The sequence below is a fragment of the Sapajus apella genome, unplaced genomic scaffold, assembly GCF_009761245.1.
Source record: "Sapajus apella isolate SASKATOON/1434 unplaced genomic scaffold, GSC_monkey_1.0 scaffold101, whole genome shotgun sequence".
Classification (NCBI taxonomy): Eukaryota; Metazoa; Chordata; class Mammalia; order Primates; family Cebidae; genus Sapajus; species Sapajus apella.
In genome coordinates this window covers 3,376,617-3,394,704 of record NW_022437041.1, presented here as the reverse complement: position 1 = coordinate 3,394,704, position 18,088 = coordinate 3,376,617, and the positions used below count along the sequence as shown (strand labels likewise).

At 36.4% G+C, this 18,088-nt stretch overlaps 1 protein-coding gene and 1 pseudogene across 9 annotated transcripts in view; one reads left to right on the top strand and one right to left on the bottom strand.

Annotated features, from left to right (window-relative positions):
- The window catches only part of NAALADL2 (N-acetylated alpha-linked acidic dipeptidase like 2), a 1,348,438-nt gene that overhangs the window by 743,237 nt on the left and 587,113 nt on the right, over positions 1-18,088 (top strand). The gene's annotated exons all lie outside the window — the stretch shown is intronic.
- On the bottom strand, positions 5,389-6,101 carry LOC116536473 (annotated as a pseudogene). The gene has a single exon (XR_004262655.1). The product of XR_004262655.1 is annotated as a 40S ribosomal protein S8 pseudogene (transcript).

Genomic DNA, 18,088 nt, shown 5'->3' with positions numbered 1-18,088 from the left:
CAAATAAATGATTTAATGTATCATATATTGGATGATGAAAAGGTAGGAACAAACAAGTTATGTAAAAAACCAGCCATTTTTTATGGCACATATACACCATGGAATACTATGCAGCCATAAAAAATGATGAGTTCGTGTCCTTTGTAGGCACATGGATGTATCTGGAAACCATCATTCTCAACTAATTGACACAAGAACAGAAAATCAAACATCGCATATCTCACTCATAGACGGGTATTGAACAATGAGAACACATGGACAGAGGGAGGGGAGCATCACACACTGGGGTCTGTTAGGGGGCCACTAGGGGAGGGACAGCAGAGGGTGGGGAGGTGGGGGAGGGTTAACATGGGGAGAAATGCCAAATATAGGTGACGGAGGATTGGAGGCAACAAACTACATTGCCATGTATGTACCTATGCAACAATCCTGCATGATCTGCACATGTACCCCAGAATATAAAGTACAATTATATATATGTATATATATATATAATTGGAAGGAGTGACGCAAGCCGACTGGCAGCATTGAGTGCCCAAAGAGTACCACTCTAGAGAACCATATATATATATATATATATATATCTCCCAGCTGTTTTGAGATGGATAAGGTGGTGAGGAGGGGGAGCTGGATAATTGTTTATATAGGATGATATGTAAAGGTAGATATATAAACCCGAAAGAAGGAATAGATCTACAGACCTGAAAGAAGATATGGAAGGGAGGACATGAGCCATGGGAATAACTGTTTGAAAAGTGTTTCAGGCAATACCCCGAGATGGGAGCATATGTGATGTATGTAAAGAATAGCAAGGGGGTCTGAAGGTGATCAATTCAAAGAGGTGAAAAAGAACAGATTGCATATGCATTTTGAGTTAGTCTTTAGATCTATGCTAAAAGGTCATCTATAAGGAGGACATTTATATATCCTCCTGTACTGGCATAAATTATTGTTCCATGTTGAATTTATTGTTATGGGCCTGAAGGCTTTCATGGAGTTTTAAGCTAACAATGACTGTATCTTCAATGGTATCCTTCCAGACACTCATGATGTCTCTATCAGGGTTCTCTTCTATAGCACTGGCAATTCTTTCCATAAAGTACCTCGTGTAATGAGCTTTAAAGATCCTTATGACCCCCTGATCTAGAGACTGAATTAAGATGTTATGTGTGGGGGCAAGTAGATTACTTTAATGCCTTTGTTAAACCTATGGGGTTTGGGTGGCCAGGGGCATTGTTCAATATTAAATAATCGTTAAAAGATTGTCCCTTACTGGCAAGATACTTCTGACTTCACAAAGTGTTGATAGAACCTATCCAGAAAAAACAGTCCTCATCATTCAGGCCTTCATTTTGTATGATCAAAAAGCTGGTATTTATCTTTTCCTTCAAGGCCTGGGGGTTAGAAACTTTATAGAGGAAAGTCCTGATCATAAACCGGATTGTATTTGCACTAAACCCTACAGTTAGCTTATTTCTTGCTGCCTTAAATCCTGGTGCAGACCTCTGTTTAGTCAATGTCCTTTGTAGCATTGTTTTCCTGATGGGGCACTTTCATTGGTCCTAAAAACCTCTTTAGGCAGATCTCCTTTCTCCAGGCATCTTCCTAGTGATATCTGGAAGCTCTTCCAGACAGCAGAAAGTGCTTCTCCTGTTGTCTTGATATTTCGTAAGTCAAATCTCTTTCTAAAATGATTAAACCATCCTTAGGTGACATTAAATTCTTCACCTTTAGATTATGCAGCATCCTTTTGCTTTAAGTTTTCATACACTGACTTGCATTTCCTCAAATTCTATTAGTCTACAGATAGGCCTTTATAGAGTAATCTTGCACCCACATAAAAGCTGCATTTTTAATACGAGGTAAAAATGTATTTCACAAAAAGTACAAGGTTTTTTGCACCTGCTGTCAAAGCTGCAGTAATGGCTTCACAAATTTCCTTTTCCTCTTTAACTATGGTCCTTACACTGGATTCATTTGTCTTGAAATGGCAAGCAGCCGCCGCTGCAGACCTCCATCTGTGGTACATATCAAGTAATCCAGCTTTTTTGTGTAATGTCATGTATTTTCTCTCTTGTTGGGAGCACTTTTGGCATCACTAGTGGCACTTTTTATGGGTCATGGTATTGTTCCAGGTTTATGGTATTGCACTAAAAAATTGCACTGAAAAATAGGTGAGAACCATAAGGGGTCATTTCTTACTGCAATATGCAATTTACTGGAAAGAGAAAGTGCTCACACTGAGATGAGTAGCATTATACTACATTTTAAGTGGATATTTTCAACACTTATACCCCTCTGCAATAGCAACAGGAGGTGACTATAACATTTACAGTAATAAAATATGTACTGCAATTAATTTTATGCAGCTATTGTTTAAGTCTGCATATGTCTGAATTTGTTTATATCTCTCTCAACTGTAAATGGACCCATGTAGAGTCTGTAAGCTTTTGTTTCCGTACGTTTCAATAAATTAAAACTCTTCATAATTGTTTTCTGTATGCTTTATGATAGTAAATGATAAAATAGACTATTATCTACATATTTTATACATTCACAACATAGTGTTTTTTCTATATTTCTAGACTATGCAATTAGTCTGCAAGGTTTTTCAGATTGTCACAAATCTCCAAAATTTTTCCCAATATTTTTAATGAAAAAGAATCTGTATTTGAGGGGCCACACCCATTTCAAGTCTGTGTTGCTCAAGGGTCAACGGTATATGTGGTTGAGAACTTTAAGGCACAAGAAAAAGAACTGATTTTTTGTAAGGTTATTCAACCTTTAATTAGTAATAAGCAATTAATTATTAAGATTTGTTGATCAACTCCTGTACTTTAGGCATTCTTGCTAACATCAGAAACAGATACAGACCAAACTACCTGACATCAGAAGCAGACTGACAAAAATATGAGTCAGGTGGTTTATTTGGGAGGTGATCTCAGAAAGCTCTTATAGAGAGATATGGAATTGAGAGTAAAGGCAGGAAGCCAACAAGAATGCAATATTGAGAAAATTACCACTGAGGGCAACTGAGGGTCAGTCTTCCTGGTGAACTGCAACACAGTGCAGAACAGTGCTTCTTGAATTTTCCATGAGATGTTTGAGGGGAAGTAGAGTACTTTCTAAATATATATATAAACATCAAATCTGTTGTGGAAATTTTTTGATACTTTAACAGATTTAACATAAAATTATCCCGTAAAATTACTCTAAAAGCTTTGAATCCCTTGCTTTTAGTATGTATATTGATTTGATCATAGATTTTAACAAATCATTCTCAGAACATATTTGGAATAACACAGGTGTTGAATATGCTTTAAAGTTGTTCCACAGTACTCACTCCTAGCAAGGACTGTGTACAAAGTTAAATTCAAAATAAATTTTAAATTCTAAGAATTTAGTACCTTTTCTAGTTATAAAATTTTAATTTTATGTTAATTAAAAAAGTGAAGAAAGTCCTTTTTAATGTTTAAAAGTACATTTTTTTCTATTCCTATATATTACTTTATACCACTAAACTTTACCTGGATGAATGTCCATTGTATACATGTACAATATTTTGTGTAATAATTATTTCTTAAAATTTACAACTGAAGCATAAAATTAGATACCTTAGTAACATATGTCTAAATAAATATACAAATATATGAAATATACCTGCGCACGTTAGGGTTTATGCACTCATGTAATTCCATGATATAGTCAGTATCCAAAGCTGGAGCTTCTTACTCACTTTGCCTTGAAATGATAATGTTGAAGGAGGCTTGCAGTGACAAATTACAGACATGCTGTGGGGGGGAATAAAGTTAAACAAAAGGACTTTCCACAGCCTTCTAGGCTGAAGTTTTTGGTTATACTGACAAGAAACCTGACAAGTACTTTCAACATTAAGTACTTTGCAGATTTTTATTTTTATTTTTATTTTTTCATTTTAAGGGCAGATTCCCACCCCCTCCCCCAAACTCTGGGGATTTTTATAACGTCACCATTATTTTTTATGTAAAATAAATAGAGTGAGCTTTGCTAATTAGGTGGTATCCAGGTGCATATCTTAGGCAAACTGATTCATGCACCTCAAAAACAGGACCTATTTTGCTTTATTCAACAGAAGCTCAGAACTCAGATTAGTTGTTATTCGGTACATATTTACATCTGGACATTCCAGACTTAAATTTTAAGAACTGCTTCAACAAATAGTTTTAAGCAAAGCATCATATTAGATGCTATGCAATTATTTTGCCTTTGAAAGGGGATTGTATTCACCAGCAAGATATGTGTTTTTATGTCTGGAGATAAAGGTGGAGGTGGCAGCTGCCAAAAGAGCACAGAGCTTCCTCCAAGGCCTGTTTTGAATGACATTGAAGGCGGAATAGTTCTCGGCTCAAGTGTGGCTGTTCTCTCTGGATTTATGCTTCACCTAGCAGGAGACACACTGAACCGTAGTTAGACATGTCTGAAGGTAGAAAAAGCAGATTATATTCTCAATACCTTTTTTACTCTGCTGTCTTTAGAAGTCACATATAACTCTTGGTGGGAGCATATGTTGCTGCTACTTCTTGATACCATGCTTTATTCCTGTCTAAAATGTTCACACTCTACTAGGTTATAATGTTCTCTTTATATATAATATGTAAATAATATTTGAAAACATCCAAGGGATAAGACTGTGTCTGTGCCTTATGCACTATGATAGAACTGTCTGCTTTGTTAGTATTTGCTAAGTATTTGTTATGTGAATGACTGGATGAATGAAAAATGTGCATTAAGGGCTACAGTGCATACCTGCATGGAGGGAGGGATCAGAATTCACAGGTGCCCCTGGCCTCCCTGTTCAGTTTTAGCTTTACTCCTAGTTTCTCTGTATCTCACATGCTTTTCTCCTTGTGTGTCCAGGAAAACTGATTTGCAGTGTTAAGATAGTATCTTCTTAATCCCTTTCTTTGTGTAGGGGAGAAAAAATCTTTTTTTTTTTTTCTTAGTCCATCTGCAGCAAAGTTGGTATTTCCAGGAGACTGGGAAAAATAATGCAGGTTAACCCAAAAGCAATGCCTAGGCTCAGAAATAAATATTCTTTCAGACTACTGCTTCCAAAAGTCCAAGTGAACATTAGTTCAGCTGGTGTGGCTCTGTCTCTTTCAAAGGCTCTCGATACCCTGCCCAAACTTCCCAAATTCTGTCACTATCAGTTTGTTTGAAACCAGCTGCATTAAGCTGGTTTTACTTTTGTTTAGCTTTGCTTCTTCATTTGTTATTTTAAATGACTCAATGGGCTATGAATGTTTGAAAAGGTTATGCCTCTCTTGGGCCACAACTGTAATCTTGATTTTAGCCTGAGGAATGTTGTTAGTTCCCAACTCAATTTAGAACCATGATGACTGACATTTCTTTTTTTTTTTTTTTTTTTGAACAGAACAATAAACACCTTTATTACATGGGTGAAGAAAGAAAACAAGGATTTATTTGCCTTTCCGGGCCTTGATTTTTCTAAGATAGAACTCCAATTCTTTGCCCTCTAGCACATAGCCATCTGCTCGGCCACACTGTCCCGGCCTTGAAGCGATGCATGCAAGAAGCTTGCCCTGCTGGAACTGCTCCTCCAGGAGACTGCTGATTTTAGCATTCTTTTTCCTTTCGTCGTATTTCTTCTGAATTTTTTTAGATCGTTTTTTGTTTAAAATCTCTTCTTCCTCAGGAGTCAGCTTGGCTCCCTTCTTGCGGCCCAGGGGCAGCGCATAGTGGGACTCGTACCACTGTCGGTACGGAGTGCTGTCGATGAGCACAATGCAATTCTTCACCAGGGTCTTGGTACTGACCAGCTCGTTATTAGACGCATTATAGACAACATCAATGATCCTTGTTTTTCGAGTACAACACTCTGAGCCCCAGGAGAAATTCCCCACGTCCAGCCTCAGGGCACGGTATTTCTTGTTACCACCCCGCACACGGACTGTGTGGATGCGGCGGGGGCCAATCTTGGTGTTGGCAGCCGGGCACCCCAACTCATACTTCCGCTTCTTGTGGTAGGGCTTTCTCTTGCCCCCGGTCTTGCGGCGCTTGTGCCAGTTGTCCCGAGAGATGCCCATGGCTCGGCGCTGGCTCATGACTGACATTTCATAAAACAAATAGGATAAAATCCTTTCACATTAGGTTAGCTAATTTCTTTTTTTTCTTTAAATAACCCTGTTCTTTGTTTCAAGCAAAAAAAAAAAAAAAAAAAAAAAAAAGCCAAAAAAAAAAAAACCTGAAGGGTACAATATAATTAGTATAGCAACAATAAAATTAAAAAACAGGCCGGGTGTGGTGGCTCACAACTGTAGGCCCAGTACTTTGGGAGACCGAGGCAGGCAGATCACGAGGTCAAGAGATTGAGACCATCCTGACTAATATGGTAAAACCCCATCTCTACTAAAAATACAAAAATTAGCTGGGTGTGGTGGTGTGTGCCTGTAGTCCCAGCTACTGGGGAGGCTGAACCAGGCAGGAGACTTGCTTAAACCAGGGAGGTGGAGGTTGCAGGGAGCGGAGATCGTGCCACTGCACTCCAGGCTGGTGACAGAGCAAGACTGTCTCAAAAAATAAATAAATAAATAAAAATAAAAAGACCAGGAGGGCTATTTTTCTGTCATTCATAAAAGGATAAAATTATTTTCATAAATTATAAAAGGAGAATAAAAGGAAACTCACTGCCTGATATTGTGTCTATTCCAAACATGTATATCAATATATCATCTTAGATGTTTCATGATTATCTCCAGATTCAATTTCTAAAATATTTAACTTAATCCCTTTCTCCTTTTTCACTTCCTGTAGCAGTTACTAGAACAACCACGCTTCTAGTAATGGGAGCCAGAATGCTAGGTGCTAAACCTGATTCACATTCAATGAGTCATGAAAGCTAATAACTTCTGTTGCCTTAATGTTTTCTGCTGTGTTTTCTCCTATCATTTTTCTTTCTTATTCCCATGAATGGGGTTTAACATTCCTTACCCAAGTTACCAAGAGAGACTCTTTTCTGCAAACTTTTCTTGACAGTTTCTTTCTAAAACACAAAACAGGTCATGAATCTCAAATGCTTCCATTGCCTGTAAAAGGCCAAATTTAAATTCCAGACTATACTGCACTTATCATGACCTCTTCAACTTGATTTCTTCCCATATCCCTTCATTCCCATCCAACCCACATTATCCTAGTATTTTTCTCCAGACTCTTCTCCATGGTCTTTCCCAGGCTACCTTCTACAAATGCTTTAAAAAGGCACTGATAGCACCTCTTCCATGAAAATCCTTCTCAAACCTCTCATATACTTTCGGTCAGAGTTAGGTCAAATTCTTCTGTGCTCCCATAAACCTCCATTTTTTTCTTTCTCTGATAACATGATAATTTTGCTTTTTAAATTTCTGGGTACCTGTGGAATATAAAATCCCTGAAGGCTGGGACCACATCTTTAACCTAGGTATCTGTGGTGCCTAACCCTTTCCCCAGGCAGATCAGATACGCTCCCTAACATCTGTGGAAAACCACCGTCACAAGAAGAGTAGATATCTGGTTGATGAAAAACATGTCATAGTTGATAAAAATTAAATGCTAATTGTATATATGCTTATACTTCCAGTTACATAAGTCTTCCCACTCCCATCAGTAACTAAAATATGTTCCAGCTATTTAGTGATCTACCATAAGTTTAAGTAATTTGTCCTCTATGGAAAATCATGTTAAGATTATTTTTCATTCTATGATTATAATCACTCAACATATCATGAGTCCCATGGAATAATTATGCTTTTAAGCTTCAGATTGTACATATGAAAAACAGTAAGACACTTTAACTAGGTTTGACAGTAAAAACAAATCATTTCAGACCATACATATTTGTCATGCTACACTGTTGCTCCAAGAACAGAACTTTATTTAGATTTTTTCGAATTCTTCTTTAAATAACCATATCCTTTTAACTTTGTACTCTAATTTCTTTTCATATGCTTTCTACCATCTGTTGTGTGTCTCTTTCTCGCTTAAGCATAATTGCTTTGCCTAGCTAGCTAGTTATTCAATTGAGAGTACTTATTTTGAAAAAAGCAAAAACAAGAAACAAAAACAACTATTGCTATGTTGCTAAAGGGAATGGCAGAGAGGAGGATTTGGAGGAGGTAGTAGAATACACTTGACTTTATCAATGTATTTCCTAACTCTATTTATCACTTAAGATACTATCATGTTTTAAGCACTTCACAAATATTTACTCATTCAGTCCACATCACAACTCTAACAGGGTCATTACTATTTATTTTTTTACACAATAACTGAGGCACAGAAAATTACAGTAGCTTGCCCAATGTGTCAAAGCTGAGGATTTGAAGACAGCCAGTCTGGCTCAAAATTCCATATTCCTAATCCCTCTGCTTTGATGCCTCCTTGGGAAGCTGAATTCTTCATAGGGAAGTGAGGTTTGCAGCTGACCAGCTTCCTTTGTCCACTGAGTATTGGGCTTCATTTCCAAGTGGTAATGGTGGTCTCCAGACAAGGCAGTTCTCCTGACCTTGCTGCAGCCTCCCTCTTCCATTTCCCATCCTCTCTGATCTATGCATCCTTTTTCCTTAGTTTAAGAACAGTTCAGATAGTGAGGTGGGTATGCTCCAGCTGTTTAATGCTGGACAAAGGAGTGGGTTCAAGAATGCTTAACATGCTGCATTGGAATGAAAAAGAAATGTCCCATACAACATGCTAATAGCTTTTCTACTGATCCAAGAGAAAGTGATTTTAGCATACTTGGCTAACTAGACTCAAAGAGCATGAAGATTCAATGCTCTGTTTTTATGTTGCTTGATCTCCTGCTGGGAGGTGGTGCTTTCCAGAGAGCATCAGCTGTGGTGATATGGAGAGGAACTGGCAGTGGCTTGGGCCCTAAAACTCCCGAGAGTATATGCCCATTATCTTCAGCTACCAGGGTGGGTAGGGAAGGACCATCATGTGGGGCTGGGCTAGGCATGTCTGAGCTCAGACTCTCCTTGGGCAGGTCTTGCTGTGGCTGCTGCGGGGGATGGAGGTGGGGTTCGCAGGTCAATGAAGTTATGTACCTAGGAGGATTATGGCTGGCTCTGCTGAGTCATTCAGGTTGTCAGGGAAGTGGGGGAAGGCTGGCAGTTAAGCCTTTATCTAGTTCCTACACAAACCAAAGGACCAGTCAAACTCCCACTGTGCCCTCCTGCCACTGACAGCCCCAAGTCTGTTTCCAGACAGTGGGTGAGATAGACTTGAGAATTTGCCCCAGGCTGCTCCAACTGCCAAAGAAAAGGGCTTGGTTCTTCCCACACCTGTGGAGTCTGCACACTCGATTCACATCCTCCCCTTAGTTCTGGCCAGGAGGCTTCTCCACCTGTTCAAATACTGTTAGAAAGTTCAGCTGGAGATTTACTTCTCCCTGTGGTGTTTCCTGCCCCTCTCACCCTGCTCCTCTGGCCACCCTCCTGATGGACGCCTGTGATGGAATGGCCTGCTTTGGGACCCAGCGAGCTCCCAGGGCCTCTGTTCCTTCCTCAATCCCTGTATTTTACTCGGCTCTCTAAATTAACTCAGCTCCAGGTGAAGTCAGAAACTTCTCCAATAAACAGACCTTCAGTTTCTCCAGTGGGGATGTATATTTGGGAGAGGAAGCTCTCCCTTTCCCGCTTCTGCAGTTGGGTCACTCATAGTATTTAAGGTGTCTCCTGGGTCCTACAGGAGCAGTTTGCTTCCTTCAGAGGTTCTGTGAGTCATTCTTTGGATTGCTGGTTTGTTCTTGCAGTCAATCTAGAGCTAAAATTCACAATGCAAGTCGCCTCCCCCTGCTCCATGTATCTGAGTAGGAGCTGCAATCCAGTGCTGCACCCTGTCTGCCATGATGATCTCTCATAAATAAAATTGATAGACCATTAGCAAGATTAACCAAGAAAAGAATAGAGAAAATCCAAATAACCTCATTAATAAACGAAACAGGAAATATTACAACTGCCACCACAGAAATACAAAAGATCATTTAAGGCTACTATGAATAACTTTATGCACATAAACTAGAAAACCTAGAAAGAGATGGATAAATTCCTGGAAAAATACAACCCTCCTAGCTTACATCAGGAGTAATTCAATACCCTGAATGGACAGTAACAGGCAGTGAGATTGAAAGGGTAATTTAAAAATTATCAACAGAAAAAAAGGCCAGGACTAGAAGGACTGACAGCAAAATTCTACCACATTCAAAGAATAATTCGTACCAATATTTTGACAGTATACCACAAGATTGAGAAAGAAGGTACCCTCCTTAATTCAGTCTATGAAGCCAGCATCACTCTAATACCAAAACCAGGAAGTGACATAACCAAAAGAGAAAACTACAGACCAATATGGGCATAGATGCTAAAATCCTTAACAAAATGGTAGCTAACCAAATCCAACAACATATAAAAGAGATAATCTACCATGATCAAATCATACCAGAGATACAGAAATGGTTTAACATACACAAGTCAATAAATGTGATACACCTCATAAACAGAATGAAAAACAAAAATCACATGATCACCTCAATAGATATAGAAAAGAGCATTTGAGAATATCCAGCATCTCTCTATGACTAAAACTCTGCAAAATTGGCATACAAGGGACATACCATAATGTAATAAAAATCATCTATGACAAACACACAGCCAACATAATACTGAGTGGGGAAAAGTTGAAAGCTGAAAGCATTCCCTCTGAGAACTGGAACAAGACAAAGATGCTCACTCTTACCACTCCTCTTCGACATAGTGCTGGAATTCCTAGCTGGAGCAATCAGACAAGAGAAAGAAATGAACGGCATCCAAATCAGTAAAGAGGAAATCAAACTTTCGGTGTTTGCGGATGATGTGATTGTTTACCTTGAAAACCCCAAGGACTCCTCTAGAAACCTCCTAGAACTGATGTAAGAATTCAGCAAAATTTCCAGATACAAGATTAATGTACACAAATCAGTAGCTCTTCTGTGCACCAACAGCAACCAAGTGGAGAATTAAATCTAGATTTCAACCTGTTTTACAATAGCTGTAAATAAATAAAATACTTAGAGATATCCCTAACCAAGGAGTCCTCTATGAGGAAAACTATAAAACACTGCTGAAACAAATTATAGATGACACAAACAAATGGAAACACAGCCCATGCTCATGGATGGGTGGAATCAATATTGTAAAAATGACCATACTGCCAAAAGCAGTCTGCAAATTCAGTGAAGTCCCCATCAAAATACCACCATCATTCTTCACAGAATTAGAAAAAACAATTCTAAAATTCATATGGAACCAAAAAAGTACCCACATAGCCAAAGCAAGACTAAGCAAAAAGAACAAATCTAGAGATATCACACTACTTGATTTTAAACTATACTATAAGGCCATAGTTACCAATACAGCATGATACTGGTATAAAAATAGGCACATACAACAATGAACAGAATAGAGAACTCAAATAAATGCTAACAGCCAACTGATCGTTGACAAGGCCAACAGAAACATAAAGTGAGGAAAGGACACCCTTTTCAGCAAATGGTGCCTGGATAATTGGCTAGCCGCATATAGGGGAATGAAACTGGATCCTCATTTCTCACTTTACACAAAAATCAACTCAAGATGGATTAAAGACTTAAATCTAAAACATGAAACTATAAAAATTCTAGAGGATAACATTGGAAAAACCCCTCTAGACATTGGCTTAGGCAAGGATTTCATGAACAAGGACCCAATAGCAAATGCAATAAATATAAAGATTAATAGTTATGGCTTAATTAAACTAAAGATTTTTGTAAGAAAAAAGGAACAGTCGGAAGATTGAACAGACAACCCACAGAGTGGGAGAAAATTTTCACAATCTATACATCTGACAAAGGGCTATATACAGAATCTACAAGGAATTCAAATAAATCAGCAAGAAAACAACAAACAATCCCATCAAAGAGTGGGCTAAGGACATGAACAGACAATTCTCAAAAGAAAATATACAAATGACCAACGAACATATGAAAAAATGCTTACCATCACTAATAACCAGGGAAATGCCAACAAAATCAAAGTGAGATACCACCTTACCCCTACAACAATGGCTACAATAAAAAAATAAAAAAAGAGTCTATGTTGGTGAGGATGCAGTGATCAGTGAACACTTCCACGTTGCTGGTGGAATGTAAACTAGTATAACCACTAGGGAAAACTGTGGAGCTCCCTTAAAGAACTAACAGTAGAACTACCATTTGATATAGCAATCCCACTACTGGGTATCCACCCAGAGGGAAATAAGTCATTATACGAAAAAGATGCTTGCATATGCATGCTTATAGCAGCACAATTCACAATTGAAAATCATGAATTCCACAATTGAAAAATCATGGAACCAACCCAAATGCCCATCAATCAATGAATGGAATGGATAAAGAAAGTGTGGTGTGTGTATATATATATATATATATATATATATATATATATATGTCTCCATATCTCTCTCTCTATATATATCTATATAATAGATATATAGATATATATATGGTGTGTGTATATATATATATATTGCTCTCTACATATTTATATATATACATATAAACATATTTATATGCATATAATACATATATATAAGCCCTAACCCTATATATATAAATATATATATTTATACATATAAATCACAGTAATAGTATTCCATTATATATAATATATATATAGAAACTGTGATATATATTATATATGATGAAATAATATAACACATCACATATATACACACATATTTCATGTGATACATATATCACATAATAGTATTATATCACAGTTCATATATATATATATATATATATAATATTATATATGTTGGAATACTATTCAGCCATAAAACAATGAATTAACAGCATTTGCAGCTACCTAAATGGGATTGGAGACTATTACTCTAAGTGAAGTAACTCAGGAATAGAAAAGCAAACATCGTATGTTCTTGCTGATATGTGGGGACTAAGCTATCAGGATGTAAAGGCACAAGAGTGATACAGTGGACTGTGGGGACCTGGGGGGGAAGGGCGGGAAATGGAGGAAGTGTGAGAGGGGGCAAGAGATAAAGACTACAAATATAGCGCGGTGTAGACTGCTCAGATGATGGGTACACCAAAATCTCACAAATCAGCACTAAAGAACTTACACATGTAACCAAATACCACCTGTACCCCAATAACTTCTGGAAAAATCAAATCAAATTAAATAAATATATAGCATAGAGAAAGCCAAGACTTGGGAATGATGCCAGGAAAGATGTCAGTGTCTCTACTGCTCTGCTGTGCTGCCAGTACACTTTTTCCATCTTTGGCCTGGTAATCCTTCCGATCTGTTTAGAAATGAAGTCACCTAGCTCAGTCACCTTCTTTTTAACACCCAGTAAACCTACTTAGGTCTTTAAAGATTCAACTCATGATTAATCAAAGGACAAAGTGGTAAAATGAGAAAGTAGTGCTTGCGAATATGTCACACAGCATGCTCACACATACACAGGTGATACAGAAGCACAAGCATGCACACATATATGATTATATATATGCATATTTATACACATGTATATTGTAACATATAAAGAGGTAGATGTAGATTGGCTGAATGATAGATGTTATAAATGCATTAGAGTATATGCAGTGTATAGAACTAAAGGACTCAATTAGTGTTTGTGTAATTACTGGATGAATAACTAAATTAGCTGAGCAAGTCAATTCTTGCAAGTATTTGTAGCAGCCTAGGCCTTAATATTAGCAATGTTTTCAGAAATCATTGGAGATTTTGGAAGGTTTGGAATTGAGGGCAGGTAAACCACAGTTGTATAAAGATATAAAATAGTCTGAATTTTTATCTTAAGAGATTTTTTAAAGTTAATGGAAGCTAATGTCAAATATCATATTAAAAGTCGAGATTAGTTTCCAAATATTTAAGTGATACTGGATGTTTGGAGTGACTTTCTCCCATACAACAATGGCTTCCTACATCTGTTTTTCAGGATTAACCATTCATAGAGCAAAATGACGCATATTTATCTTTTAATCAGCAGTTCCAGTCATTACACATTAGAACACACTTTTACTAAAAGGTATCTTTTGATTTAATTTTAATTCCTCAACATCTGCATCCTGTAGTAGCTTATCCACACATTTTCTCTCTCCTGTTTTCTCTTCTTTGGTTATTCCTTCAGTGTTCCAGTGGTGAGTATTGAAGACCCATGAAGCCGAGTGAAGCTTATTAAATCTTCCTTTTATCTAACGTTTAAAGTATTTAAACATATCTGAATAAAAAGGGGCTGTTCTAAAAGAATCCAGAATTAAGTGCACTGACAGAGCAGTGATGTCTTGTCTTTCATTTGATAAATAAAAGGAATGGACTTTGCTCTAGAGGAAAAGGAAACTGATTAGACCAGTGATTTTGAAACCATAGAATCAATGACTTGAGGAGAAGATTTACTTACACGAATACAAACTGAACGAGGACATAAAAGCTCTTATTGGAAAGAACTCTAAAGAGCTCCAAAAGCTAAACAAGTAAAAAGGAATCAAAAATAGACTACATATCTTTTGAGAACAAAATGCTCACTGTTTCTTTTGTTTGTTCATGTTCCTCCATCTGACTCTTTAGGGAACTTCAAGTACTCAACCCATCCTTAGCTCTAGTAAATTTAGTATTTTTATCCTACTGGTTTTTCTTTATTTCTATCCCAACATTCCTATATTGTTACTTTTCTCCTGTTTGCATTTTCACACCCATGTCACACCAATTTGGGTATATTAATTCTTTAAAAGTCTAGCTGAATGCTCATTTCTTCTCTGTAAACATATCTTGCTTTGCTGGTACCCTGCCATTGGATCTGCCAGACGTCCTATAGTTCATAGCATAACATTATGCACAGACTTCTCTCTTGACTTTATGTGTGCTTTGTTTGTGACTCCCTTCAGAATATGAACAGCCTCTAACAAAGACTTTTAGTTGTCTCAGCCTTTAGTGGCCATGATCGCTCCTGTTCACTTGGCACTAGCTGGTCAGTCAGCATGTGCTCAATGAGTCAACTCTGTTATGAAGTGGACTGCTGACAGCCAATCCCAGTAACTTGGCTGAAAGGCTGAATATGATGATTCTGTTTCACTCCCTAGCGAGACAACAGTATATTACATTCCTCCAATAATGCATTTTTCCACTAAGCATACACAAATCTCCATATGGTTGAACTTTAAAACTCAATTTAGATAGAAAGGAAGTAAATAATATGGAAAATGGAGAAATGCGGTAAGGCCAGAATAAGTTTAATAGATATTATTATTTGAAGAATAACCATGAATCATTTTTGCATTTGGAATCAATTTTTATTCTTTGAGGATTATAAGGGTCAATCTAGCCATAGATTGAACTGGCCAGGTTGCATTTTAGAATGTTTTGCCTTCTCAGTTATAGATAACTTGTAATGTTGTTTTATTCCGTTTTTAAATCTAGTGCCTTTGCAGCGGCTACAAAATTATGTTGTTTACAAAGGAACTTCTGACATTAAAAAGCAAAAGCTTTGTTTAATTGAAAGGAAGCCTTTATTTCTTTGAATGTTTGATCTCCTTTCTCTACTTTTAGTGGGTCTTAAATAGAAGGTGTAGTAGGGAAAAGAACATAAAATCAAACATGTTGTCTATTCCTAAATCAACTTACAATGGTAAAAAAAATTGGTTTTCTGACTTCTAAGATAGTGTGCATAGATGTACTACATTTATTCAGTAGCTATAAAAGATATTGCCGAAGATAAAGGCAGAAAAAAAGCATTTAGTTCAGACCAGAGTCTGGAAGTGATGCTATATTCCTTCTATCCAATTACTGCCAAACCAGCCAGGGAAAAGTACATTTCTTTAAAGAGCAGAAGCAGAACTAGTACATGGTTATATTACAGTTTTAACAAACATTCTTGAGAAATACAAAATTTTGTTCTTTAAAATGGCCACTTTTAAAATGCCTGTGGTAATCATGTCATTTATGTAATGAGAAATAACAGTGTTTTAGTTGAACTTCTCTAACTTCAGAACATTAATCATAAGGAAATTAGATGATGTCTTGTACATGTCATTACATCACATGATCAACAAAAGATTAAGCACACATGAATAGATTTTAAGAAATAATTCATACTGTCAGCTTACAGTGATATGTTACTGACACATGTAGTAGTTATTTTAGATATATATACTTGGTGGATATTTATGAGTAGCAGAAGGTCCTCATAAATGATGGTAATGAATATTTATTTCATTTAAAGACCTTGAGTACCTATAAATATCACCAATGTGAAGAGCACAGCATTCTCACTGCTTAAGTTCCAAAAAGATTAACGCACTTATGTGCAACATTTTAAAAAAAGTTTTAAAAATAAGTCTACAAGTCTTCATTTTCAACAGAGCAGTGAAGATTCTTATCCTATAATGGGAAACCCTGAAATAGCCAACAAATAGTAACATGTTTAATTCTATGAATGTATTAAAATTATACATAGAATAGAATGAAATATATTAAAAATTGCAATTCAAATAACAGAAATATGTTAGATATATGTAATGAAAGGACAGCCCTTTTACATTGCCAAGAAACAGCCACACAAGTAAACAGATTAGACAAGGGTTGAATGGTGAATTTATCAAAGATTAAATCTGAATGGCTAAACAAAATATGAAAAGATACTACTCAAACTATTTGTCAGGAAAATGCAAGATATGTAGAGAATGTTATGGTATAGTATAAAGCATAAAATATTATTTTTGCAATTAGTTAATATGAATAGAACAAAAAGAAATATTTTATGTGATGTGGAGGGATTTACAAGAGGTAAGATTAAGTATAATAGGCAGGATATAGAAAAACACATACATTTGGATCTTACCTTTTTTGTTATGAAATAACTTCTACAAAAGTCTGTGTATATACAGGTTTATGTGTTATATGTGTGTTCTAGGTGAAAGTATTGAAGAATACATAATGCTATAAATGAATCTGTAATTATATATTAAATCTTATTCATATTGTGTGTGCAGGTTACAAACCATAACATATATTGAAATATGGAATATGGCAAAGGGTGATGTGGTAGGCAGGAGGAAAGTAAAGCAAGCAAAAAAGAAAAGAAGAAGAAAAAAGGGAAAAAGTTTAAAGACTTCCCTCAAAATAATATAAGATGGAAATTTGGAATATTAAAACATTTATTTTAAAACTTATATGCCTTTAAAATTACTCTAATTAGAGAGGCTGAGCAGGATTTATTTATTTATTGACTTTTTCATAATTACTATATTTGGTGCTTCAATAAGACCTGATGTTTTCCATGTTGTAAAATTTTATTCACAGGAAATTAAATCTAACATTTGAAACAAAAAGGCCCATTAGCTCAAAGCATTTTTAATATTTTAACCAGGATAGAAATCCCTTAATTAGGCCAAAGGATTAGAACCTTGAAATGGAGCAATTTATTTCAGTAAAGCTTTGGGGATGGGAGAAGGTGGGGGCATTTCTTCAATCTAAAGTGATACACATTTTAATTTAATCTATTGAAACTGCCTTGGAAAAACCCCAAATAAATATAGGTACTTGAGAATCTTTATTACGTTTTATGCACATGCTCAAAAATTCTCTTGGGGAACGGAAACTTGAATAACGGGCAGAATTTAAATAGTGTAGGTTTACGGGGAAGGCATTCCAGATGGAAATGAATAATAAGAGTCTAAGGAGAAGTAGCTCAATGATTATATTTGATCAAAGGCTGACACTTCCTACTGAAACTAGTATATTCTATTTAGAGAAAATATATTTGTCTTACTTTTAGAAACATGCCTCTAATTTATACTAAAGTACCTCTGTATTTAAAACACTTACATATTTTACTTCTAACAAAATGATATGTTGGCCATTCCTACAGATTCCTAACTTACATTGTCATTCATATTTATAAAGTGTCATCTATTCCCTGAAATGTTGGCATCATTGAAGTAGATCTGGGATGTGTTCCCTCATGCTTTCTGGTGCCAACTAAACCCAGTGTGTTTAAATATATG